A 13,490-nucleotide genomic window follows, 5' to 3' on the forward strand; every position below is an offset into this window, starting at 1 on the left:
AAACAGATTTAATATAGTCAAGTGAAGCAAATTTGCCATGTCCAATAAACACGTCTCATTCTTCATTCATCTTTAGTTCTCTAGAATGATAATTGGTCATTGCATTGATCAGTTATAAAGTATTTAAAAATTCATTTTCTTCAAAAGTTTCTGATCGTGTAAATTGTGATTCTGCTCCCTATTGTGCATGAATTCATAAAGGTCTTCCCAGTTGTCTCAGAAACTGTCCACTTCTTATAGTGCAATAATATGCCATTATATTCATACACTATAATTTGTTCATGCATTTTCCGGTAGGAAGACACCTCTTTAGTTACCAGTTTTTTTCTTCTATAAAAATTATTGCTATAAATTATATTTTTCTAACATAGTCTATTCTATTCCTTCTTTGATCTCTTTGAAGATGTGTATGTGGTCATCCAGCTTTAATTCTTTCTGTGTTATGGTATGTTCCTTGGGGAGTGGGGAATGGTCACTATTTTGTACTTATGTACTTAATGTATACAGTTATCCCTTCCATGTTACTGGGGCTAAAGACATAGTCCCCCCCATGAAAATCTGCACAAAAATTTTTAGCCCTCCCATTGTACCAGAGCAGGTCTGAATTGTTATATTAAAATATTTTTAAAAATTAATATTATATAATACTATATGTATATTTTATGCATTTCTGGATTTCTACACTTTTTCTGAGTTATCTGCAGGCCTTCATGTGTTCTTTGTGACTGCTACAGAAACTCCCAAAAAGTTCTATTTAATTTCTTATGTTGACCTGCACAATATATCAAAACCACAATGGGGAAAGTTGTGATATGGAAGGGATAACTGTATCCTTAATAAAGAAGTAAAAAATGTAAAAAAAAAAAAAAAAAAAAAAAAAAAAGATCTTTGTAATCCACATAAAATATTTGTAAAAGATGTTAATTAGCTAAATGGTACTGGCACATAAATCATTATATTAATCAATAACATAAAGAAGACACTAACTAGTGAACATACTAGAATGGAGGTTCAAGAAAAAAGCAAAGGGAAGATACTCCAACCACACAGGAGTATACCTAGAATCCTAAGGATAAGATGCAGCCTTGCTCTGAGAATTCAACTTGTCCATAACCATGGAAGTTGGTATTAGAACTCCAGGGTCTCAAACTAGCTTTGCTCTCCCAATTTGCCAGTGAAAGTGGGAATTCATTTGTTCATAAAATAAATATTTATTTAGCACCTACTGGGACAACTCCAAACTATACTGAAGATCCTTGAACAAACCTTGAATAGTGAACCAGTATTGTGCCTTACACATTTATTTTATACATATGGAAACTGAGGCCCTTAGAAACAGGACAAACAAGCAAAATACAATCCAACATAGATGCATATGAAAGTATGTGTATATGATTATAAATATTTATGTATATATATATGTGTGTGTGCATATATATGTATGTCTATGTTTATCTATCTACAAATAGATTAGTGTTTAATTGGAGCCTCTTGGAGGAGAGAAGGAGAGGAAGAGAGAAAAAGGAAATTAAAATATGCATAGCAGAGAATAAAAGAAAACCTAGAAGGAAACAAAAAAAAAAAAGATGGACAGTTTTGAATACAATGTTTAGGATTTATTATATTGGCTTACTTGAGGTGGAAATTTATTGCTTTGTAGTCTGAATCCCTCTTGTGTTCTGCTGTACACATGACAATTTTTTCCCCATTTTATATTTAAGTTTCAAATAAATTAATTATTCCAAAAAGAAACTGAGGCCCAGAAAAGTTCATTGATTTGACCAAAGTCACATAGGAGGTAAACAGAAGAGCACAATTTTGAACCTATGGCATCTAATTCCAAAGCTAGAGCTCTTCTGTTACTTACCATTTTAGAAAGTTGAGTTGTTCAGAATTTGAATGATTTCTCCATGGTCACATACATAGTCTGTATCAGAAGGAAAAGTTTAGGTGGTATGGTGGGTAGAATATTGAGCATGATGGCCAGAAAGACGCATTTCCTGAGTTCAAATCTGGCCTTAGATACTGTGTGACTCTGGGCAAATCAGTTTAATCCTGTTTACCTCAATTACTCATTTGTAAAATAAACTGAAGAAAGGGCAATCCACTGGAATATGTTTGCCAAAAACACTCCAAATCAGATCATGAAGAATAAGACAATGGAAATGACTGAACAACAAATACCTACTATGTTGTGCTAAGCACTGAGGATACAAAAAAGGTATATGTTCTCAAGTCTAAACAGAGAAAATAGTATGTGTTGGAATCTAGCTCCTGTAGTGAATGAAGGGTGTGAACATTTGGGAACCAGGCAGAGAAGGTTTTGAAAGTTTATTGATTAGAGAGACGTGTGTGTGTGTGTGTGTGTGTGTGTGTGTGTGTGTATCTCAAATGCTTATAGACTTGATACAAAATCTACTCTTTAAAGTTTCTGTAGTTTTTTCTGACAAACAAGATCTACTGAGATGTATATGATTAAGCCCTGAATCTTAGTTACTTAGACAGAGATGCAAATAGTTGAGATCCACATCAGAGTAAACTTATATCAATGGCCTCAAATACCTTTGTCCCAAATACCTTTAGTTTCCATTGGGAACTGCTTTTCTGGTCCTAAGACCAAAGATAAGCCTTTGATCCATTGTATAGTAATTTTACATTTTGCTTCAGTATCTAGATTTCTATTCACATGTTAACAAGTATTTCTCTGCTATTAAAAACAGAAAAAGGGAGTTTTGGTGAGCCAAGTTACTGTAACATTTAAGACCTGAAATGGATTCTTACCTCCTGGCCCTCTACAAGTATGTAAACAAATATATACAAAGCAAGCTATATATAGGGTAAATAGGTAATAATCAAAAGAGAGAAAACACTGAAATAAAGAGGGATTGCAGAAAGCTTTCTGTAAAAAGTGGGATTTTAGTTGGAATTTAAAGGAAGTCAGAGAGGTCAGTAGTCTAAATGAAGGAGGGAGGCAACTATAGTTAAGTGACTTGGCAAGGGTTCCATAGCTAGTAGATGTTAAAGGTCAGATTTGAACTCAGGAAAATGACTCTTCCTGGAGTTCTCTAAATGAAATTTAATTTATAATCTAATTTAGTTTACCTATAGATTCTGTTTAACAGGTTTGTTTCTTTAGGGGATGTAGAGATTATGATTCTATTTAAGTTTATTCAACTTTTCTGGCTTAAGAGAATGTACTAAATTGCCATATGTAAGAAAAAAATGCTGTCTCTCTGATGTAAATTTGTATATAAAAAGCTTCAATAGAATCCTAATCCTTGTTCAGGATTACTTTTCCTCCCCCTGACCCTATGATTATACATAATAAAATGTAGGGTTTTGCTTCTATAATTTCTGCATTGTGGTAGATTTATTTAGTAATTTATTTCATGAAAACTCAAAGAGGAGATATTTTTTTCCCCAACAAGTGTTTGTTTAAGCATTTCTAATGAATGAGAACTTTTAATTTTACAAGATAATCATTCCATTTTAAGACAGTACAAATTGTTATACTGAATAGAAATCTGCTTACATCTAATTTCCACACATCTGATCCTTTTTCTGATCCCTCAAGAGACACTGAAAAAGTTGAATTACTCTTCTCCATTACATCCCTTCAAAGATTTGGATTTCTGCTCTCCCCAACTCTTAACTTCAAGTCTCTTCATTTTTAGGCTAAATATTCCAAGTTCCTCTACTCATTTTTAATAGGATATGATTTAGTCCCCTCACCATCCTGATTACCTCTTCTAGATGATTTCTCATTAATGTATATATTCCTCCCAAAGAAATCTTAAAGAAGGGAAAGGGACCTGTATGTGCAAGAATGTTTGTGGCAGGTCTCTTTGTAGTGGCCAGAAACTGGATACTGAATAGATGCCCATCAATTGGAGGGTGGCTGAATAAATTGTGGCATATGAATATTATGGAATATTATTGTTCTGTAAGAAATGACCAACAGAATGATTTCAGAAAGGCCTGGAAAGACTTACATGAATTGATGCTGAATGAAATGAGCAAGACCAGGAGATCATTATATACTTCAACAACAATAGTATATGATGATCAATTCTGATGGACGTGGCCATCTCCAGCAATGAGATGAACCAAATCAGTATTGAGCCAGCTACACTCAGCGAAAGAACTCTGGGAGATGACTATGAACCACTACATAGAATTCCCAATCCCTCTATTTTTGTCCACCTGCATTTTTGATTTCCTTCACAGGCTAATAGTACACTATTTCAAAGTCCGATTCTTTTTGTACAGCAAAATAACTGTTTGGACAGTTATTTTGTAAATAAAAAGCTATAATTAAAAAAAATGTATATACTCCTCTTAAAATGTAGTGCCCTGAATTGAATGTAATGTAGCAAGTACATGTCCAGAAGAGAACACAATGAGATTTTTGCCTCCCTCAATCTGTATCTGGATCAGACTAACCTTCAAAGAAAAATGAGGTTCCCTTCCTCAAAAGGAAGTATCTCTCATTCTTTATTTACTCTGTCTTTTCTACCACTTTTTTTTTTTTATATATAGCTCAATCCTGCAGATAAGATGACAGCAGTGGAACTGAGAAATTTGTGGCAGATTATTAATCCAAAGGATTCTTTCTCATTTAGTTTAGGAGCCCCCTAACTGCTTATGCAAATAAAGTTCACTTTAGCTATTTTTTAGCACTCACTTCACATTGCTGACTCATATTGAGCTTGTAGTGAAATAAAACTCCAAAGGCTTTTTCACTTGAACTGTTGTCCAGTCATATCTTTCCCCTCCCATATTCATGTAATTGATTTTCTAAAACTTTAAATGCAGGACTTAGTATTTACCCTTATTAAAAAAATCATGTGGTCATACTTAGCCCATCGTAACTTAGACTTCCTAATGAATTGGACTATAAAAACTCTAATACATAAATTCTTTGAATTACAAAATATTTGTTTTACAGAAATTTCAAAGGAATCTTTAGTCAAAAAACAAACAGCAAAGATGAAGGAAACAACTGCAGTTGTTAGTAGGTTTAGAGCATTAGACACTTTTCCTAGTGGCCTCCAAACTTTTATTGCTTTACTTTTAAAAGATAAATGAAATTGTTTGGCATATGAATAGTATAAAAACACAAAAATCCTCACAATAAACATTAGAATTATTTTTTGTTTCCTTTCAGATGTTGCTCTTTAGCACGATCATGCCACTGTCACATATTCTCTTCTGTGTCTGTCTGTCTCTCACCTTCTCTTTTCTCTTAGTCCACAAGTATTTATTAAGCACTTACTGTGTACCAGGCACTTTGCTAAGTGTTAGGAATATAAAAAAGGCAAAAAATAATTTTACATATACAAATGTAAAATAACATGTATATACATACATATATATCTTTTTTATTTTATTTTTAATTTTAATTTTTATTATTAGATGTTTTCAACATTGACCCTTGCAAACATTTTGATCCAATTTTTCCTCCCCTTCACCCCACTCCCTCCCTTAGATGGCAAGTGATCTAATATATGTTAAGCATGGTAAATATATATGTTAAATCTAATATATGCATATATATTTATATAATTTTCTTGTTGCACAAGAAAAATCCAATCAAAAAGGAAAAAAAGAGAAAGAAAATAAAATGCAATCAAACAACAACAAAAAGGGTGAAAATGCTATGTTTTGATCCACACTCAGTTCCCAAAGTCCTCTTTCTTGAGGTGTAGATGTCTCTCTATCACAAGAGCATTGGAACTAGCCGAAATCATCTCACTGTTGAAAAGAGCCATGTTCATCAGAACTGATTGTATAATCTTGTTATTGCCATCTCCTGGTTCTGCTCATTTTGCTTAGCATCAGTTCATGTATGTCTCTCCAGGCCTCTCTGAAATCATCCTCTTGATAATTTCTTATAGAACAATAATATTCCATAACATTCATATACCATAACTTATTCACCCATTCTCCAACTGATGGGCATCCACTCAGTTTCTAGTTCCTTGCCATTATAAAATGGCCTGCCACAAACATTTTTGCATATGTGGGTCCCTTTCCCTCCTTTAAGATCTCTTTAGGATATAGGCCCAGTAGAAACACTGCTGGATCAAAGGGTGTGCACAGCTTGATAGACCTTTGGGTATAATTCCATATTGCTCTCCAGAATGTTTAGATCAGTTCACAACTGCAAAAACAATATATTAGTGTCCCAATTTTCCTACATCCCCTCAACATTCGTCATTAGCTTTTCCTGTCATCTTAGCCAATTGGAGAGGTGTGTAGCAGTATCTCAGAGTTGTCTTTTTTCATTTCTCTAGTCAATAGTGATTTAGAGCACCTTCTCATATAACTAGAAATGGTTTCAATTTTTTCATGTAAAAATTGTCTGTTCATATCCTTTGACCATTTATCAATTGGAGAGTGGCTTGAATTCTTATAAATTTGAGTCAATTCTCTATATATTTTAGAAATGAGGCCTTTATCATAACCCTTGAATGTAAAAATGTTTTCCCAGTTTATTGCTTCCCTTCTAATCTTCCCTGCATTAGTTTTGTTTGTACAAAAGCTTTTTAAATTAATATGTTCAAAATTATCTATTTTGTGATCAGTAATGATCTCCAATTCTTCTTTGGTCACAAATTCCTTCCTTCTTCATTCATAGATCTGAGAATCAAACTATCCTACATTCTTCTGATTTACTTATAATACCACTCTTTATGTCTGAATCATGAGCCCTTTTCAATCTTATCTTGGTATACTACGTCAGGTGTGGGTCAATGTCTAGTTTTTGCCATACTAGTTTCCAATTTTCTCAGTAGTTTTTGTCAAACAGTGAATTGTTTTCCCAAAAGCTGGGGTGTCTGGGTTTGTCAAACACTAGATTACAGTAGTAATTCACTATTTTGAGCTATGATTTTTACCTTTCCACTGATCAAATACTCTCTTAGCCAGTACCAAATAGTTTTGATGACCACTACTTTATAATATAGTTTTAGGTTTGGCACAGTTAAGCCACCTTTATTTGCATTTTTTTCATTAATTCCCTTGAAATTCTTGACCTTTTGTCCTTCAAGATGATCTTTGTTATTATTTTTTGTAGATCTGTAAAATAATTTCTTGGGAATTTGATTGGTATGGTACTGAATAAGTAGATTAATAAGTAGCATTGTCATTTTTGTTATATTCACATGGCCTATCTATGAGCACTTGATATTTTTCCAATTGATTAGATCTGACTTTATTTATGTGGAAAGTATTTTATAGCTTTGTTTGTACTGTCCCTGACTTTGCCTTGGCAGATAAACTTCCAAATATTTTATATTATCGACACTTATTTTAAATGGAATTTCTCTTTGTATCTCTTGCTGTGGGACTTTGTTGGTAATGTATAAAAACGCTAATGATTTATGTAGATTTATTTTGTATCCTGCAACTTTGCCAAAGTTATAAATTGTTTCTAGTAGTTTTTTAGTTGATTCTCTTAAGCATACCATCATATCATCTTCAAAAGTGATAATCTGGTTTCCTCATTGCCTACTCTAGTTTCTTTAATCTCTTTTTCTTCTTTTATTGCCAAAGCTTACATTTCTAATACAATATTGAATAGTAATGGTTATAGTGGGCAACCTTGTTTCATCCTCTGATCTTGGGAATGGTTCTACTTTGTCCCCATTACATATGATGCTTGCTGGTTGTTTTTAAATAGATGCTACTGATCATTTTAAGCAAAACTCCATTTACTCCTATTCTCTGTTTTTAATAGGAATGGGTGTTGAGTTTTATCAATGATTTTTCTTGCCTCTATTTCTGCTTTTATATTTTTGTTAGTTTGGTTATATAGTCAATTATGCTAATAATTTTTCTAATATGAACCAGCCTTGCATTCCAACATGGTCATGGTGTCTTATCTTGGGGATGACTTGCTGTAATTTCTTTGCTAATATTTTAGTTAATATTTTTGTATCATTATTCATTAGGGAAATTGTTCTATAATTTTTCCCCTCTGTTTTTACCCTACCTGATTTAGGTATCTATACCATATCTGTGTTATAAAAGGAATTTAGTAGAATTTCTTCTTTCTCTATTTTTTCCAAGTAATTTGCATAATATTGGAATTAATTGTTCTTCAAACATTTGGTAGAATCCCCATTTGGCCCTAGAGATTTTTGCTTAGGGAGTTGATTAACAGCTTTTTCTAAAATGGGACTATTTAAATAATTTATTGATTCCTGTTCATCTGGGCAATCTATATTACCTGTATTATTCCTCCATTTCACTTAGATTATCAAATTTATTGACATATAGCTAGGCAAAAATAATCTCAATTATTGCTCTAATTTCCTCTTCATTGGTGGAAAATTCTCCCTTTTCATTTTTAAGACTAACAATTTGATTTTCTTCTTTGTTTTTTTCTAAAGGTTTATCTATTTTGCTATTTTTTCATAAAATCAACTCAGTTTTATTCAATATTCAATAATTCAATAGTTTTCTTACTTTCAACTTTAGTAATCTTCCCCTTTTTTAGGATTTCAAGTTTGGTATTTAATTGGGGGGTTTTAATTTGTTCTTTTTCTAGCTTTTGTATTTGCAAGTCCAATTCATTGATCTTCTCTTTCTCTATTTTATGCAAGTAAGCATCTAGAGATATAAAATTTCCTCTAATAACTGTTTTGGTTGCATCCTACAAATTTTGGTATGTTGTCTCTTCATTGTTATTCTCTTGGATGAAATTATTGATTGTGTCTATTATTTGTTGTTTCACCCACTCATTCTTTAGGATTAGATTATTTAGTTTTCCATTAATTTTTGGCCTATTTTCCCTTGTTTTATTGGATGTAGTTTTTATTGCATTATGATCTGAAAAAAAAAGTGCATTTACTATTTCTGCCTTTCTACCTTTGATTTTGAGGGTCTTTATGCCCTAATATAGGGTCAATTTTTGTATATGTTCCATGTACTGCTGAGAAAAAAAGTATAATCCTTTCTGCCTCCATTCAATTTTCTCCAAAGGTCTATCATCCCTACCTTTTCTAGGATTCTATTTACCTTCTTAATTTCATTCTTATTTATTTTGTGGTTTGATTTTTCTAGCTCTGAGAGAGTAAGGTTGAGATCCCTCACTAATATAGTTTTGTTTTCTCATTCTTCTTGCATTTCTCTTAAATTTTCCTCTATGATACTATACCACTTGGTGCATATATGTTTAGTATTGATATTACTTCATTATCTATAGTATCTTTAAGTAGGATGTAGTTTCCTTCCTTATCTTTTTAAATTAGATCTATTTTTGCTTTTGTTTGATCTGAGATCCTGAAGCATAATAAATTCTGCTCCAGCCTTTTACCTTTACTCTGTATGTATCACTCTGCTTTAAATGTGTTTCTTGTAAAGAACATATTATATGATCTGACTTTTAATTCAGTCTGCTATTCACTTCTGTTTTATGGGAAAGTTCATCATATTCACATTCACAATTAAAATTACTATGTATCTCCTGTCATCTTGTTTACTCCCAGTTATAATTTTCTCTTCCCTTTCCCTCTTTCCCTCCTCCCCAGTATTTTTCTTCTGACCACCTCTCCCTCAAACAGCCCTCTCGTATTGCAGCCCCTCCCCCTTTCTTTTTGCTCTTCTATTTCTGTTCCCCCTTCTATTAGCCTCTCCCCTTCTTTTCTCCTTTCCCCTTCTACTTCCTTATAGGGTGAGAAAAGCTTCTCTGTGAAGTTAAATGTGTCTGATATTCTCTCTTTCAGCCAAATCTAATGAAAGTAAGATTCGCCCAATGCTCATCCCCTTCCCCTCTTTCTCTCAATTGCAATAGGTCTTTTTTTTGCCTCTTCATGAGATGTAATTTATCCTCTTTAACTCCATTTTCCTCTTCTTCCAGTAGAAACATCTTTCCTTCTCTAGTTTCTTTTTTTGTATCATCATTTTGTGCCACAGTTCTCTTTTATTATCCTGACTCAGTTTCCCTAAATTGTCCTGCCTCAGTTCCTAATTGTTCTGGTCAATCCTGCAACACCATTCTTTCCTCCTTATCATGATGATCCAGATAAGGATAAAGACTTTCTATCTTAGACATCATCAGAATGTTGGGTGCCTCTCCCCATTCCAACTTATCAGAATGTTGGGTTCCTCTCCCATTCTGCAATCCCAATTTATCAGATATCCCCCATGCCTCCCCCTCACCCTGTCAGAACCAGATCCATAGTCATGTTCCCCCTCTCAGCATCCTGACCTCACCCCTGCCTCTGTCTATCCCCTGTATCTGAGCCGTATGTATGTATGTATGTATGTGTGTGTGTGTGTATATATATATATATATATATATATATGTCATTAAGAACTCACATTTTTGCTGGATTCTTGGAGATGGGAGTCTCATTCAGCCCTGGGACCAAACCATGGATCCATTTGGTCCCAGTAAATCTCTCCCTTTTCAAATAAAATATTAAAAACTCTCTAATCTCTATCTTGCCTCAGTTTCTCCAGAATTTTGGAGGCTTTCCACTGAGATGTTAGAAAACGAGAGCAGGATTAGAGATTAGAGATTTTCAGGTCTCCACCTTGGGCCTTGGGGTGATTGAGGATCTGGGTTCTTGGCCTGGAGAGGCTTACCCTCTGGATTTCTCCAGGGTCTCTGGGAAAGAGAGCAGTTTTCAGTTGCAGCCACACCCAACTGTGGACACCTCCATTTTGGCCACAGGAGAGTAAGTCTGGATGTCTTTGGACATAATCTGATCTGTTTACCTGTTCTTCTGTCTGTGCTAGCATCTGAATTCTCATAATAATAGAATGCCAATGAACATTAAATTCTGAAAAGGGTATCTATCATTCTGGGAAGCTGCATGATGCCCTCTGTTTGGGTGTCTTCTAAGACACATCTGGTCTGATCTGACTCTGAGCGCCTTTCTGGGCACTCTCTGGTTATGTGTTAAATATTTTGTTTATTGTTGTAACTGTGCTGTCTATGTGTGACTTGTCTGTTTTGTTTATTTAAAAGCTCTGTTAAGTTTTAAGAACAATGAGTAATAATTGGTTATTTCAATATTGCAACTGTACTTGGTATAAAAATTGCTTGTGATTTCTAACTCCTTAACTTGTTGCTATTTTAAACTGGCCAAAAGTATTTTCCTTTGGAGCAGGTTTTCAGAGCTTTCTACAGTAAAGAGCAATAAAACTGTATCTGATTGACACTCAGGCAGGAGAAAATATTTGATTAGGAATTTTAGGATGATTCTGAAATTGTGGGAATTAATTTTACTGTTGCCTTTGCAGGCTAGATTTGGTTATCTTTGAGTATAAGATCTTAAGAATAATGACTTACTAAAGAGTTAGATTGGAAAGGAAAGGGGAAAGTTTTTAATGGAAGGATTTCTGTGTGGGAAAATTGAGTAGGGAACATGCGGGAATTTTTTGTCCAGGGATGCAGTTTAGCTGGCTTTCCATCCCCCCTGCCTCATTGGAGGTGGAGTGGAGGAAGGGCAGCCATGTGGAATCTTCCCCTTCACCAAGTGTATTCCAGCCACTTTCTGCAGAGGCTTGGCTTTGGCAAATGATTTCAAGAGATAGGCCTGTTTTTAAGTTAATTGACTGAATATTTGTTTCTTTTGATACATAATGGTTTCCTTGGTTAAGAATATGGTTATACATGTGATTCATACTTTGGTAGGATTATTTCTAAAAGTTTAATATTTTAAAGAACCTCTTGGATTCTTTTATGTAATATTAAGATATTCTGTATAGGATATTCAATCTAAGTTTTAATTGACTGTATTGGGTCATCCTGAGGTCATTTAAAGGGCCTCTGAAAATAAGTTTTTTTTCTTTGTCCTTTTGAAAATGTTTCTGTTATGGACAATATGCAATTTGAGATATTTGTCAATGTATTGGGTATTTTAAAAGCAAACTGATATGTATGTATAATGTTCACTTATGAAACATTTACTTAGATATGAAAGAAATGAACTTACTGAGACAAATTCTTACTATTATAAATATAAGGTTATGGTAAATATCTGTTTAGGATTTATCTGAAACTTTAGTTAATAGGATTTGTTATTAGAAGTAAAATTTCTTGGGCTTATAGTTAATGTTATTTAGGAGTTTTAAAGTTCCACTGGGACAATTATCTGGAGTAAAACTGGGTTAAGGCTATGAGCTTAGGGATCAGTTTTGATTACTTATGTTATGTAATAATTATGTCCCTATATTTTTTTTCCTCCTGTGACTGATTTCTATGATCAGAGCAATGGTCAATAGAAACTGTTAATGCAATTCAATTATGTCATACCTTGCTGTTTCCAATCTGGTTATATATAATCATTATATCCTAAATATTTGGACAAATAAGTTAAATCTGTTACTGGATATTGTGTTTATGATATTCACATTTTTAAAAAAGGTTTCCAACTAATGAGAGGACAATTAACAGTGGTCTGTGAGATCTAACTGCTTCTTTTCTTATGGAAACTATAGCTGACAGCCTTTTGCCTGTGAGAAAAGCAACTGTTGGCCAATCTATTTTGTCCTTGCCACATCTTGTAGCTTTCCTTGTGGACCAGTCTTTATATCTCAGACTATTCTAATCTTTATTTGTTAGATTTGCAGGGTTTTTTTGCTTCCATTGATGTTCCCCATGCCTCCCCCCACCCTGTCAGAACCAGATCCATAGTCCTGTTCCCACTCTCAGCACCCTGACTCCACCCCTGCCTCAATCTACCCCTGTATCTGAGTCACAATGTGTGTGTCTATACACACACATTGAGAACTCACATTGTTGGCTGGATTCTTGGAGATGATAGTCTCATTCAGCCCTGGGACCAAACCATGGATCCATTTGATCCCAGTAAATCTCTCCCTTTCAAATAAAATATTAAAAACTCCCTAATCTCTATCTTGCCTCAATTTCTGCAGCATTACAATCACAATAAAATCAAATTATACCTGCACCCTCTAAGTATACCCATAACAGAGATACAGATTTCAACAGTTAAACTTTTCATCTTCTCAAGTAGGGATATAAGCTTTTTAACTTTTAAAAGAAAGTTATTTTTTCTTTCCTTTTTACCTTTTTATGCTTCTCTTGAGTTCTGTATTTCAAGATAAAGTTTTCTATTCAGCTCTGGTCTTTTCATCAGAAATAGATGAATTCACCTGTTTCATTGAATGTCTATCTTTCCCCCTGAAAGATGATTTTCAGTTTTGCTGGATAGTTGATTCTTGACTGCAGTCCAAGTTCCTTTGCTTTTCAGAATGTCAGATTCCATGCACTTTGGTCCTTTACAATGGAAACTGCTAGATCCTGTAACTCTGATTGTGACTCCTTGATATTTGAATTATTTCCTTCTCATTGTTTGCAATATTTTCTCCTTGATCAGATAATTCTGAAATTTAGCTATGATATTCCTTAGAGTTTTCATTTTGGGGTCTTGTTCAGGAGATGATTGGTGAATTCTTTCAATGTATATTTTATCTTCTAATTCTAGGACATCAGGGAAGTTTTCCTTGAT

This window comes from Antechinus flavipes, chromosome 2 (genome assembly GCF_016432865.1).
Source record: "Antechinus flavipes isolate AdamAnt ecotype Samford, QLD, Australia chromosome 2, AdamAnt_v2, whole genome shotgun sequence".
Classification (NCBI taxonomy): Eukaryota; Metazoa; Chordata; class Mammalia; order Dasyuromorphia; family Dasyuridae; genus Antechinus; species Antechinus flavipes.